At 44.8% G+C, this 15,420-nt stretch overlaps 1 long non-coding RNA gene across 1 annotated transcript; it reads left to right on the forward strand.

The window, feature by feature from the left end:
• Positions 1–12,333: 12,333 nt before the first annotated feature.
• On the forward strand, positions 12,334–12,915 carry LOC122221297. The gene is made up of 2 exons (XR_006203144.1): positions 12,334–12,415; positions 12,627–12,915. It is a non-coding gene; the product is annotated as an uncharacterized LOC122221297 (long non-coding RNA).
• The last annotated feature ends 2,505 nt before the right edge of the window (positions 12,916–15,420 follow it).

Genomic DNA, 15,420 nt, shown 5'->3' on the forward strand with positions numbered 1-15,420 from the left:
AGACATACAGAGGAAAGACACATGAACACATAGGAAGAAGACCATCATCTACAAGCCAAGAAGACAGGCCTCAGAACAAACCAATCCTGCTGACACCTTAATCTTAGATATTTAGCCTCCAAAATTGTGAGGAAATAAATTTCTGTTGTTTCAGTGCCCGCCCCCCCCACCCTGAGTCTTTGGCACTTGGTTATGGTAGCCCTAGCACACTAATGCAAGTATCTATAATATACCAGGGCACTGTGTTAGATGTGGAGAGATCATCTCTACCTTCAAAGAACTCCCAGCCTGCCAGGTACAGAACATTGCTAAGTGTTGGGAAAATTGCAAGGCTACAATGATAAGTCAGCTACTTAGTTTTTGAGATGTTAGCATTCTATAAAACCAAAGCTCTTGTCCTCCATTGGTCTGATTGGCACATGCCCTCATTTTATTTTGAATTCTGACAACAATTTTTTCCAGGATGAGGAATCAGTTGGTGAAATATATGTCAGCCACAGAGAGCTAAAACCTGCAGAGGTATGGGAGGTCGTGTTTTGTTTTTTAATCCATGTGGCATTATTTAGGTTTAAAGTAGGCTTCAAAGCATTTTTGCTGCTTTAAACTCATCAGAAAACTCATTTTCACAGTAAAATCCTGTCTTCATGGCAGATTCATTTATTCCCAGCTCACCCAGCTTTTGCTGATCTCCAGAATAAGCAGAAGGCACAGCAGTGACCCTGGCTCACTTGGATTCTGTCTGTGCAATTGCTGTTTATAGGGAGTCACTAACTTAAGGAACAAATCATGACTAGAACCAAGGCGGAGGACATAGACCAGGGCCCTGTGGCTTTTGGAGTAGTGTAGTCCAACATTTTAACAAACAGCAGGAACCAACTGTAAAAACATGGAATTTTTAAAGCTTTAAGGGATTTTGGGGCACCTGGGAGCTCAGTTGGTTGCATGTCCGACTTCGGCTCAGGTCATGATCTCACAGTTCATGAGTTTGAGCCCTGTGTCGGGCTCTGTGCTGACAGCTCAGCGCCTGGAGCCTGCTTCAGATTCTGTGTCTCCCTCTGTCTCTGCCCCTCCCCTGTTCACTCTCTGTCTCTGTCTCTCTCAAAAATAAATAAACATTAAAAAAAAAAAAAAAAAAAAGCTCCAAGGGATTTTGGGTATTGTCTAGTCTGAAAACAGTCCCTCATATTTTATTGATTTGGAGCTGGGGACACAGGTTAAGTGTTTAGTGACTCACTTAAGGAAACAACAACAACCACCAAAAAACTAGTAGCAGAAATGGGATGAAGACACTCATCTCTTGCTGCAAGTCCAGCTGTCTTTTCTGACCCTGTAGGTTCAGGTTTGGGAAATTATCCTCCAGAGATAATCCCCTCGCGTACACTATGTCTGTAATTCAGGTGCATAGTTGCTGAGTAGAGAGGGCTGTCTATCCGTGGCTTTGGTCTGAAGTGACTAGAATTCCTATCAGTGTGGGAAACCGAATAAAGCAAGGACAGCCCTCTTTTCCACTCAGAAATAGAGCTGCTTATTAACATCACAAATGGGAAAAAGAAGCAAATCAGGTACAACAAAGCGGCAGACAGCGTGCCATCACTTCGAGGCAACCAAGGTGGCAGGTATGGCCTCCTGCATTTTGCATATGAGAACACTGAGGGTTCAAAGATTATATCTCTCATCCAAGATCTCACAGTACCAATGGGTAGATCCAGGATTTGTTTTATTCCAGTCTGTGATTCTCCCGTGTTTTTATGCTGCCCTCCTCAGCATAATTAATAAGTGTTATAGGATAAGGCCAAATTAACTTTATGTTAAGATATAAAGATACACAAACACAGAGTTATGTCTTACTGGTTCACCTTTAACCTTTTCTCAATCGGTCACTGTTAATACAATACTGGTTCATCTCTAGGCTAAAATTGAACACCATTGAGGCTCATTTTGAACTTCTGTTGGCCAGGTAAATTCCTGGCCCAGAGTTATATAACTTTGGGACAGTTTTGCATTAACCGCCATTGCAAGAAGCTTCACTTACCCTTATAAAAGAGGAGAGTCATCATCTCCCTGGGTCCTCTTGTCTTACATAAGAGATCTGGCTGCTTTCTCTGCCGAGATGTGGATCCTCCTATGAAGACGACTTTTTTTTTTTTTTAATTCCAGGAAGACCTCGGGTACCATGTCCTGTTCTCATGGCCAGAAATCTGGGTACTTCGATCTACTGTATATTGTTTTTTCTTTTATAGACAGATAAAAGAAAGGCCAGTGACCCACAGTGTGTTAGTTTGGCACAGTTAGATTCTGTTTGTGGAGTTCCCTTTTCTATGGAGCTAATATTTACTGAGCACTGATGTCCCAGACACCACATGGTGTCCCAGACATTACGCCCCTCCTATTTTACGGAGGTATAAACGCTCACTGAGATCAAACATCTCAGCCAAGTTTATACTGCCATCAAGAAACAGTCCTGAGCTTTGAACCCAGGCTGGTCTATGCAAACTTCTGTGCACACTGCCTCCTGACCCTGTGTTTCTTTGTGCATTTCCCTAGTCAGAAGGTTTTTCTCCACCTGACCATTTATTTTCCATAATTTTTGCTCTTGGAACAGATGATTTCCAAGATCCTTTCGAGTATTGAAATTCCGAGATTGATTAAAGTTTGTAATTTATGCAGATTGATTAATTTGCACCAACGCCTGAGTTCGTTTATTACATTAATTATTTCACTGAAGACTCCAACAGTTTTTTAGTTTACTTTCAGGTCTCCTGATGTTAAAGGAATCATGCTGCTTTTCCCAGAATAATATTTAAAACCTGAATTTTAAAATTTAAGGTTTAAAAACATATCTGAAAGGATTTTACCATGCACACAATGTATCAGTTTTCCATATGGACCAAAACAGTCATCTGAAACCCCCATTCTCTTGGTTGTCTTTCCCCAGTTTCACAGATGCAGTGCTAATTGCTTGCAGCTTCGGGTCCTTTTTAACATGAGGTAACAATTTCAGCATCTTGGGGTTGAATGCTGCATTTGTCAGACATGCCAGGTCTGTACTTGGTGTTGGCTTGTCAGGAGACTGACTCCACATGGGGATCAGCTCAGGTGACCTGGGGAGGCTTCCTGGAGAAGGTCCTGTGTGTGCCACTCTTAAACTTGTTGTGACTGTGTGGTTCCGCGGCCAGGGCACCTCTTGGTCAACCTGGCAGCTTTGAGTGATGGCCTGTTGGGACTAGCACAGGCATTTGAGTCCTTCCAGGCCAGCTGTGGTTTTTGAAGAATGGTTCTGGAAGTGGCATTTATTCACAGACCTACCAGCTGGGCTGGTCTTAGTGACTGACTTGCCCTTTGCCGCTGAAGACAGACTCCACTTGGGACACGTCTAAAATTCGTTTTGACTGGATTGAGAAGACCAAGAAGGCCAAAAAGAAGGGAAGTGACAGGATTCTGCTATCGCATCTGTAATTAGGGAGCCATGGGTCTAACTTCGGGGAATGTCTGGACCTTGTCTTGTTTTGCACCTTGTCTGTAGTTCTGGTCGTTGGAGTCAGGCAAGACTGGCTTCCAACAAAGCTCTGCTATTAATGGCTGTGCAATTAGGGGATGGCATTTGACCTCCCTAGCCTCAGTTTCCTCATCTATAAATTGAGATGATGGTACCTCCCGCATGGGTGTGTTATGAGGACGACAAGGTGTTGCTGAAATGCCTAGACACCTTGTGCTCTGACCGGCCACTGCACGGTCAGCGGCTACATGATGTCATTTTGACTCTCTTCTCCTCCTCCATATGGGATACACAGCTAGAAAAATAAGGCTCTTGCAAATGAGTGTTTTAGGAGCACTTATATAGGTGTGCACCATGTAATGCATGTGTGCTTTATGAGGTTTCAGTAAATTTAATGTTGAAATTATATTTTGAATATACTTAGGGAAATATAGAAAGGTACTCCAGAATAGGTCGCTTTATAGAGACAATAATAATTATTTGAATCATTTTGATTTAGGCTTTTTATATATCATATTTGTGTAAAATGAGACAACCCCCTCACCCCCATGGCTCCCTAGAGGAGCAATAGCAATGAGTAAACAATGTTTGCCTCCCAGAGATGCTCACACTCAGTCCTTCCTGTGTTTCTCCAAAGGGCAAGCTCATTTAGTGCGGTGGTCAGGGGCTTGCTACCCTTTTTTGTGATGAGGGATTGGCCCCAGTCCTCAGCTGGCTAAGACTTGAACTAGGATGTTAAAGTTGAAGAGTCAAGATGGGTCTGTGTGACAGAACAAGCAGCAGAAGGGACAGTCCACCAGGGAACTTCCCGAGGCCACCTTGGTGAGGGTGGTCCTCACCTTGCCCCAGAGATCCTATTCCTAGTAAATCCATGTGAAGCATTAGAACTGCACCTGACACACAGTAAGTGATGTGTGCTGACCATCATTATTACCACTACTATTTTTACAGTACTGGTTGAAAGATGCTCTGGGATTTCTCTTGGGTTGTCTTTCCAAAAGGGTCTTCCATTTTACAAAATCAAGGGGTGGATTTTGGAGCTAGTATCTGCACAGCCGATGAAGGGGCAATTTGGCAGCCTTAGGATTGAATCTACAAATCACCTCAGACCTTCTATGTCCTCCTTAGTCTCCCTAAACAGCCAAGACTAGCTGAGCTCTGGCTGGGTCCTTCCGATTTACCTGGACTATTGCCGTCTGCAGAATCCTGCAGAAGCGATGAGCACCTCATTGTGTATTCACCCGATGGGCTGATGGAAATGGAATGCAGCCAGACTGCTAAGTCCACACTGTCCTGCATTTAGGCCTCAGAAATCTGACTCTGAGAATGTACATCTTGCATTGCAATCTAGATTTCCAGAGGAAAGTTTTGGACAGAATAACCCAGATCCAGGTCTGGGTAATTTAAAGACTGGGTGAAATGAGGCAGAAAGATCCCAGAATATACAAGTCTGAGCTTTGGCTGGGAAGATGTGGAAGAATCAAGGTGCCAGACAGCTGGCTTCCCTCCAAGTGTTTACCATACTGGGGCCGTGGGGTGTGGGCAGCCCATGTGCTTATTTTCCCTTCCCCCTTCCTCCTCCTACCTTCCTTCTCCCTCCTCCTCATATTGTACATAGGCTAAAGAAATTTAGGAACCTGTGGGACCAGAGGGAAGGTAATGAGACAAATGAACCCAAGGAATAAGACTTTGCCCTGGTTGAGGATACTGTGGGTTTACAGTGGATGATCCCTCAGACTGCAAAACATAAGGGCTGGCCTTGGACTTTGGATCCCAGTGTTTACCCTCCTCTGCCTGGGTGTGGACCTTCTTCCCCAGAAGGCTTGGTCTTTAGGAGAGAAGATGGCATGAGGCCTGGGGTTGTATCTAGGAAACAGGGAGATTGTGGCAGCCATGGATTCAGACCGAGCTAGTGACAACAGGGCTGCTGTTTTCTCCCTGCCCCATGCACCCGTCTCTGCCTACCTACCTCTCATTCTATGGTGCCCAGGCTGCCTGCACTATGTAGGCACCACAGACCTTGCCCTGGGCCTCCTAAGAGACCTCTGAGGCATGCAGCTGGGATCCCGTTCATGGGCCTTTCTCTGAGTTCGCTTCCCAGGGGAGAAAGCACACACAGCTGGGGCCAACTGCAGCTCCTTACTGATGTGCCTGCTACTCAGGCAATAATTGTTGTTCAGTCTGGGATTGCTTTCTCTTCTTTCTAAAGCATCATGTCACATCAAGTCCTGAGCTCTGAGCCCAGTCTAGCCTCTTGAACAGGAGAATATGTGCTTTTATAAACCCATAATATTGCCGGTGCTGCCCAGAGGACATATTTCCCCAATTCCTCCCCTCCTCCTGCAACTATGTCCCAAACTAGAGGAATTACTTTAGTAAGATGAGGGTGGGTGTCTTGTGACTGTCACTGTTCCACTCCCTGCAGGGGAATACTAGAGGCCAGAGGGTGGTAAACGGCAGACACAGCCCAGGTTGCGTGTCGGGTGGGCAGGGGTGGGGGGACACTGGCACTGTGTGCACATCTGCAGAGTCCTGACTTCCCTCTCGCGTACCCCGACACACCTATCCCGGGGCCACAGTAAAGGCGGGTCTTTCATCCATGGATCTCACGGTCACCAAAGGCCTCAAATTTTGATTTTTGAAAATTTTATCTCTAAAGATATGCTAATAGAACTGGAAGAAGGGAGTGATCATCAGCTTTAAACTTCTGCCAAATTTTGCTACCATGCCTGTGAATTTTAAAAATAAATCCTGCTATTATGTTGTGAATAGGATGATCACATTGCCTTGTGTATGTTTTAAATTTTACATGTGCTACATGTGCTACATGTGTAAGTTTCTAAAATGTATCACAATCTTCAGAACCCTATTTAGACATCTCTTTGTTTTAACATACCTGGAGCCTCAGACCTCAGGCCTTGCTTGATGTCACCTCTTGGTAGACTGTGGGAAAAACTGTTCACTTTCCACATGTCATTTCAACTTCAGGGAATCTAAAGAACTAATCCCTGTTTCATTACAGTGGCTGACCGAGAAACTTAACAGAAGACCATAGGGGAAGGGAAGGAAGATAAGTTACAAACAGAGAGGAGGCAAACCATAAGAGACTCTTAAATACAGCGAACAAACTGAGGGTTGATGGGGAGGGGGTTGGGGGACAGGGAAAATGGGTGATGGGCATTGAGGAGGGCACTTCTTGGGATGAGCCCTGGGTGTTGTATATAAGTGATGAATCATGGGAATCTACTCCTGAAGCCAAGACTACACTATATACACTGTATGATAGCTAATGTGACAATAAATTATTTAAAAAGAAAGAAAAGAAAAGAGAAAAGGGAGAAGAGAAGGGAAGAAAGGAAGGAAGAAAGAAAGAGAAAGAAAGAAAAAGAAAGAAAGAAAGAGAAAGAAAGAAAGAAGAAAAGAAAGAAAGAAAGAAAGAAAGAAAGAAAGAAAGAAAGAAAGAAAAAAGAAAAAAGAAAGGAGGCCTTTTAGGTTCAGCATGCACAGTTCAGCCTCTTTCTCATGCCATTTTCTGTACTGTACTGTCTCACACCCCCACCACCCCTTAGGAAGTCAGTCTCACTCACTTACTTATTGCAGCCTGTTCAGCTCTGGCTGATAGTCTTGAGTCCTTTACCTTTAGATGATAGGGCACAACCATAGCTGCCCTTGGAATCAAGGGAGGAGTTTTTTAAAAACTGCTATCTGGGTCCCACCCCCAGAGATTCTGAATTACTTGCCATGGGGTGTGATCTGGGCATGGGGAAAGCCCAGGTTAAAAGCTCCTCAAGTGATCTTAATGTGCAGCAAAGTTTGAGGAACAGAGCGCTAAGACAGTGATTTGAAGATATAAGCATTGGAACTACCCTACAACCCAGCAAATGCACTACTAGGTATTTATCCAAAGGACACAAAAATACTGATTCAAAGGGATACATGCACCCCAGTGTTTATAGCAGCACTACCAACAATAGCCAAATTATGGAAAGAGCCCAAATGCCCATCAATTGATGAATGGATAAAGAAGATGTGGTAAACACACACACACACACACACACACACACACACACACACACACACACACGGGAACATTACTCAGCCACAAAACAAAAAAAGAAAGAAAGAAAGAAAGAAAGAAAAAGAAAGAAAGAAGGAAGGAAGGAAGGAAGGAACAAAAAAAAAGAAAGAAGAAAGAAAGATCTTGCCATTTGCAATGACATGGATGGAACTAGAGACGATTATGCTAAGTGAAATAAGTCAGTCAGACAAAGACAAATACCATGTGATTTTGCTCATATGTGGAATTTAAGAAATGAAACAGATGAACATAAGGGAAAAAAAGAAAGAGGCAAACCACAAAACAGACTCTTAACTACCTAGAACAAACTTAGGGTTGATGGAGCGAGATAGGTGGGATATGGGTTAGGTGGGCGATGGGTGCTAAGGAGGGCACTGTTGTGATGGGCACTGGGTGTTGTATGTAATTGATGAATCACTAAATTCTATTTCTGAAACTAATATTATGCTGTATGTTAACTAACTAGAATTTAAATAAAGACTTGAAAAAGAGGCAAAAAAAGAAAATATTAGTATGTATCAAAATAATGTTGGGGGCTTATTAAAAATGAGATTGCTGGGCCCCATCCCCATAGTTACTGAATCAAAGTTTCTGGATGGTGCCTGGTAATTGCATTTCTAACAAGTTCAAGTTCCTAGGTGATGCAATGCTGCTGATCCAGGGACCATATTTTGAGAACCACTGTCCTAAAAGAAAGGAGCCAGGGACATGTGCTCAGAGGGAAATATGAGTGAATGCACAAATATCCAGCTATTTCTTATTCTCAAACTCTGCAGTTGGCTTTCGAGGCCAGGACACTTCTAAGCTCCAGAGTACGGGTCACCACAGCTGCCACTGTACAGAAAGTCCAAGTGGGGTTAAGTTGGGGTCCAGGCAGCTGGAGGCCCAGTGGTTAGGTAAGGAGTGGGCCTGGAACAGAGTCTGGGGGTCTGGAAGGACTCTGACCAGAAATGTGAGTCACATATGTAACTTCCTATTTTCTATCCACACTCAAAGAAAACTAGCAAGAAGCAATGAGATTAACTTTAACCTAATTATCCAAAATCTTATCATTTTAACAGGTCACCAACATTAAAAATCACTACTGGGAGAGTTTACACCCTTTTTTTCATGCTAAGTCTTGGAATCAGGTGTGTGTTTTGCACCTAGAGCACATTTCCGTTCAGACTAGCCACCTTTCAGTGGCTGCATGCACATAGCATAAGTCTGGATACACCGGGCTGTGGGGCCGTGTACTTCTGAAGAAGGGCTGATGTACACTGGTCCCCACCTCTCTCAGCAGCAGGCATCCTCTCCTTCCTGTCCTTCCTAGAGCCTGGAATCTGTTCTCAGGGTCTGAGAGTCTTTCCCACGTTCTTCACCAGCAGCACTTCTGGAGAGCACAAAAGGTCGACTGGGCCAAATCATGTCTGCAAGGCTTGTTTCCTCCTGTCTGCGCGTCTGAGGTCAGGATCCGAGAGGCTCTGTAGATAATAAGCAGAGCCCGGGTGTTTGGGGGCAAGGAGGAGGCTTTTGTTGGAGAGAAATGGGTGTTGAAATGGATGGAGGAATAGAGTGAAGGGAAAGCTGTGGTTGAACTGAGCAGTAGAACCAGGATGGAGTTTCCTTTGGAATGTGGCAGGCAGGAATGAACAGACCTTTCTAGTGCTTATGCTGGCCACAGGAGCCCGGAGCACTGCAAGTTTTTCACAGCACTGGGTCAACAGTTACTGTGCGCTCTGTGGCATGCTGCCCTCTCTCCGAAGTCATTAAACGCTCAAATGTCGAGAGTGCCTACTGCATGTGCAAGCATACTGGTGAGGCAGTCGATTGTAGTTATCGGAATCACATGCTTTAGAAAGTCAGGCCTGAGTTCAAATTCCCATTTTTGCGGTATGATCTTAGGCGAGTTATTTAATCTCTAAGCCATGGTTTCTTCATTTGCAAAATGGGAATAATAACACCTATACCCCAGAAATCTTGTGAGGCGAGGTGTGTCATTTCTTAGCTCGGTGCCTGGCATGCAAGCACTCAGTGGACAGTGGTGGCTGGGACTAGGTGAGGGGAACAAGGTACATAACGTGCAAATTTTAAGGAGGCACTTGTTCTCAGGGTCACGCAAGTTACACCGTGTGGAACTCTCACTGCCATCACCACTGTTGCTGTTGTATCATTACACTGTGGTCAGTGCCTTGGGAATTACCAGGCTGCACAAAGCACCGTCCCTTCTCTCAAGGAGCATCGGGTCGTTGGAGGGAGAGAAGATGTACACACAAACAAATCAGAGATGGGCTAGATTTAATGATTGCCGTGAGCAGGAAGGAGAAATCGCTTCTACTTAAGGGATTCAGAGACTGTGTCCTAAAAGAATAGATGAGATATCTGTAGGCAGATACTGAGGGGAAGGACAGTATAGAGAGAGAATGGCTTGATCAAAGCCATGGATGTGAGGGGAGGTTGGGTAGCTCAGTCGGTTAAGCATCCCACTCTTTATTTTGGCTCAGGGCACGATCCCTGGGTCATGGGATTGACCCTTGCATTGAGCTCCATGCTGAGCATGGAGCCTGCTTGGGATTCTCTCTCCCCCTCTCTGTGCTCCTCCCTCTCCTTCTCCCCCTCACAATAAATAAACTTAAAAAAAAAAGCCAACTGTGGTCAGGGAACATCGGATGATTGTGATACTGATGCACGGAGACAGTTAAAAGGGAATGATGAGAGGCTGGTTGCAGGACATTAAATACCCGACTGAGGAGTTTGGATTGTACTTGGTAAGAAATGGAAAGCCACAGCCCATGTTCCAGGAAGGAGTAACAAGAGTAACGATGAATACCTTTTCCTTTTGAAACAGGGATTTTGAGAGTCAGAGTTTATTGGCATTTTCCTGTCAAAGTTGAACACAAGCTCTCATGCATTGAGACACATGTAACTTGTAAGTCATGTTATCCACTAGCACCCCTTCCAACCCCACTCCCCCAAAGTAGCCACTGTTAGCATCACGGTATGTATCCTTCCAGACTGTCCTCTGTACATAGACAATATAGAGAGATTTTAAAATTTTAACCAACATGGGATCACATTATATACTTACTGTTCTGCCATTTACTTTTTTTATTGTAGAAAACATATAACATAGAATTTTACCATTTTGAACACTTAAATGTATACAGTTCAGTGGCATTAAGTACATTCACATTGTTGTGCAACTATTGCCAACACCCATCTCCGGAGCTCTCTTTATCTTCCCAAACCAAAATGCTGTATTCATTAAACACTGCCTCCCTGTTCTCCCCTCCCCAGCCTCTGCAGCCACCACTCTACTTTATATTTTTATGAATTTCACCACCTCATATGAATGGAATCATGCAGGATCTGTCCTTTTGTGGCTGGCTTATTTCACTTAGCATAATGTCCTCAAGGTTCATCTATGTTATAGGATGTGTCAGAATTTCCTTCCTTTTAAAGGCTGAATAATATCCCATCGTGTATATACATGATATTTTGTCGCTCTGTTTGTCCATCGATGGACACTTGGGCTGCTTCCATCTTTGGTGTGCTGTTGAATAAGAAATACATTGTGGACATTTCTCCATGAATTCCTATAGAACCGTCTCATTCTTCTTTTTTTTTTATTTAATTTTTTAATGTTTTTATTTTTTGAGAGAGAGACAGAGTGCAAGCGGGGGAGGGGCAGAGAGATAGGGAGGCACAGAATCCGAAGCAGACTCCAGGCTCTGCACTGTCAGCACAGAGCCTGACATGGGGCTTAAACTCATGAACTGTGAGATCATGACCTGAGCCGAAGTCGCACGCTGTACCCACTGAGCCACCCAGGTACCCCAAGCCATCTCATTCTTCTTAATGGCTGCCTAATAGTCCATCACATGGAAGTGACCAGTCTAAAATCACAAAACTAGCTGGTGATGTAGCGGGGATTTGAACCCATTTATTTTTTGACTCCAAAAGCTGAGGGCTTTTCCCACTCTAGGAGATGTGAGGGATGTGTACATTTTGAGCCACCACATGAACAGCAAATATAAAATAATATGATACAACCTGACCGGGTTCTGAGAAGACACTGATAAATGAAGAGAGTGGGTGGAGGCCAGATCCAGGCCTGATTGAAAAGTCCCCACTCTGTCCTCTTCCAACATGGTTATCACCAGTTCTCTGTCATTGCTCACCTGGGCCCTTCTCAGGGTAGCTCTGGAATGCAGTGGTCCCCCCTCATCCACGGGGCATACATTCTAAGACCCCCAGTGGATACCTGAAACCATGGATAGTACTGAACCCTACATATAATATGTTTTTTCCTATCCATGCATATCTGTGACACAGTTTAATTTATAAATTACACACAGAGAACAGTCATAAAATAAAGCAATTATAACAATCTACTGTAATAAAAGTTATATAAATATGGCCTCTCTCCAAAATATCTTACTGTACTGAACTCACTCTTCTTGTTGATGATGTGAGACGATAAAATGACTGCCTGATGAGATGAGGTGAAGTGAACTATGTAGGCGCTGTGACGTAGAGTTAGGCTACCATTGACCTTCAGTGACAGGAGAAAGTCTGTAAGAAGGATGCTACTGCATAAGTAGCATAAGTATCCTACTGGATAAGAAGGAGAATCGTCTACTTCTGGACTGCTGCTGACCACGGGTAACTGAAAGCTCAGAAAGTGACACCGCGGAGGAGGGGACACTACTGTAATAACAAATAGTGGCATCTTTAGGCCAGAAGGAACCTTAGAGTTAATCTGACCCAAATCTTTGTTTCAGGAGAGGAAGAAACAAGCCATCTCTGGGCCCACTCCATGTGAGTTTCTTCTGCCTTCACCTTGAGGATGCACCTGCTAGGTAAGCAGTGTGGTAAGAGGCTCCATGCTGTTTCCCATCCCAACTTTATTGACTCAGTCACCGTGTTGATGCTGGAAACGCATTTTCCCAAGTGCATTATTTTTACTGTTTCTTTCTCTTGTACACACATATTCTTCCAGCAGCCTGTCTCGGCTTTATTAAAAGATATTTATGTTTTCTGATCACTTCTGCTTCCTTCTGTTCCTTCCAGGAATGAAAAATCAATCTGAGTGTCATTAAGAGGATAGTCCCTGAAGAAGATTGCTGGTGACAGTGGATTTGTCACCCAACTTACTTTCTTTTACTGAGCAATTGGAATTTCTTCCACAGGGGATGAGACCCGGTGTTATTACACTGTCTGGATTCAGGCAGGCCTTTTACTGACTCGCCAAGTTTTCATTCCATTGTCTCTCTGTCATTGGCTCATTTGATCTCTACACTGATTAATTAGTTTCAAATCCCCTCATATTGATCTAATAAAATCCGCTTGTTTAATTCACGTCGGGAAATCCTGAGAATGTTTCATTTTGGACTTTGATGAGGGGTCTTTCTCAGTGTCCTGTCGGAGACATCCCTTGGGAGAGAGATTGCCTTCTTGCAGTGTCTTGAATTTCACAGAGCAGAGGCTGAAATGGTGGCAAGAAAAGGGAGAACCCTGCTGCCAGGTCTGGATGCTTTCACAACAAACAGTTCTGCCTGTTAATGGGGCAGTTTTTTTCATGTCCTCTCACTACAGGCACGCTAGACTGCTGTCTTTTCCACCTCTAGAGGTTGTCTGAGCTGGTTCTAAGCATCAAAACCTAGCCTGCCACCGTGGGGCCTGCTCACCATCCATCCCTGCCATCGAGCGCCAGGACAGAGCCACGGCCACTTCACCAGCCCCAGTCTCTGCCGCTTGATTTATAAATGCCTTCTTTTTATCTACCGGCTGTGATCCCCTCGGGAGAGGCTGGACTGAAACTCACAAAGTTGAGTGTTTTCGCTTCTGTCACAAAAAGAAATGGATGGGCAGATACAAGTGGCCTTAAAGGGGAGAAGAGAATGGAGGTAGGAGCTAACTCCTAGCTCAGTGAGCACTCAGTGAGATGCCCGTGGGAGTGTGGTTACTCACTGGCTGGAATTAAAATTCTAATAGCTACTTTCCCAATCAGTAACCGCCAGGATGCAGGGAGCTTGTTTATTTAACACGATCAGACCATATCCCGCTAAGCTCTACTTGCCTATCTCCCCTAAGATAGCTTTCATAAGCATGTGTAAACATGCTCTTAGAATCCTCTTAGAATTCCCACAAAGCCCCCAGCGACTGCCTGTCCTCCAGCCCAGGCTGTCCAGGCAGTGGCTGAGGTGCCCGCTCAGTGAAAGGGTTCTCCTACCTCTCTGCCAGGCAAGGCGAAAGCTGCAGCCAAAAGTGGGCAGCCCCCACAAAGCAGCTTCCCTGTGAGGCAGGGCCCTGGGAGCTGCTGTGCAAGCTGCCGCGTTCGGCTGATTCATTTGTCTTCATTAATGTTGCTTATAGCTGAGGCCTTTGTCACATATGTGATTATGTGAGATTCAATTCTCCTGAATGTGTAAACACAGAGCTCTAGCGTGAGGCTCTGAGCCCACAGCAGCCTGGAGAGAAGCTTTTCTGCTGTCACTGGGATAGCATATGCTTTCAGCCCTTAAGGATGGGGGCCATGCTGGGGACCCACGTCTAAATGTCAGGAACTGGTCCTTGGAATGATAAAGGTTAGAGATGTGCTTCCTCAGTCCTTGGCCCCGGAGATTCATCTCTGCCCCTTGGTCACCTCAGTGAGTATGTCTTTAATCCAATCCTCCCCACCAGCTCCACATTCATCAGGTCCACTCAGTGTTACCCCCTCAACATCTCTTCGCTCAGTTCCTTTCTCTCTTCTTCTCACCTCGGGCCACCATCACCTTGTGGCTGGGTTCCTACAACAGCCTTTTAGTCATACTCCCTATGACTGCAGTCTTGTTCCCCTCAAATCCATCCCACACCCTGTTGGTATCCTGATCTTTCTGAAATGCCTGTCAGTTTGGGCCTCTCTCCTTCTCTGGGAAAAGGTCAAACTGCTTCTTCAGCTAGCCTGGAAGGCCCTTCAGGACTGGGTCCCCAGAACCCTGCCAGGGTTCAACTCTATCACTATGCTCATTGCCTTATCCCCGCCCCCACCTTTCTTTCCATTTTTTAGTTTATGCTTTGTCACAGGGTTCCAGAGCAATGCTACCTTATGCCTAATATCTTAGGGCTTTTAAAAAAAGTAATTTTTAAGTTTTTTAACTCACTCTGCTCTTTCTCAGATTAAGACAGGAAAACATGGAGACGTGAATCCAATGAAATGTCCTGGTCACTACTTTGCTATGTGTATTTTTTTCCACGGACTGAAGTTTCCTTTCTGAACCATCATACTCAGGTCACTTTAGGTTCAAGAAAGACAACAATCAAGTTACCAGAGGAATGGGGGTGGGGGAGATTTGTTAAAGGATATGTATGCATGAGGGAACCCAGAGAAATCTGGCTTCAGGAAAGGCAGAAACAAGACAGCTCTAGGGCCGAGCCAATCTCTGTCTGTCTCTCTCTCTCTTCAGTTCCTCTCATCAGCTTTGCCTCTGTCCATTCTTCTCACATTCTCTTCACCAGCTTCCTCTGCTTACTCATCCTGTACACAACCCAAAATGGCAGCCACGTGCTAGGGTCTACACGGGCTTCCAGCTTAACACCCACCCTCCACTATAGCTTCCTATTGTCTGAGAATGGCTTTGATGGTCCTGTGTCATTTCTCTGAGCCAGCAGTCGTAGGTCCTGGCAAGCTTTAAGATTGGTTGTCCTTGGCTCAGAACTCCTTGCATTCTTCCCCCTAGCTTTGACCCAAGGTGAGAGGTCACAGGGGTGTTCTGCTTTCTCTATCCGGGTCTGGAGGTGGAGGCAGCTTATCAACGGGAGGCTGTATTAGTTATTAAATAAACTGTGTTAGTAACAAACAACCATAACAAATTAACAAAGG

The sequence above is a fragment of the Panthera leo genome, chromosome B3, assembly GCF_018350215.1.
Source record: "Panthera leo isolate Ple1 chromosome B3, P.leo_Ple1_pat1.1, whole genome shotgun sequence".
Classification (NCBI taxonomy): Eukaryota; Metazoa; Chordata; class Mammalia; order Carnivora; family Felidae; genus Panthera; species Panthera leo.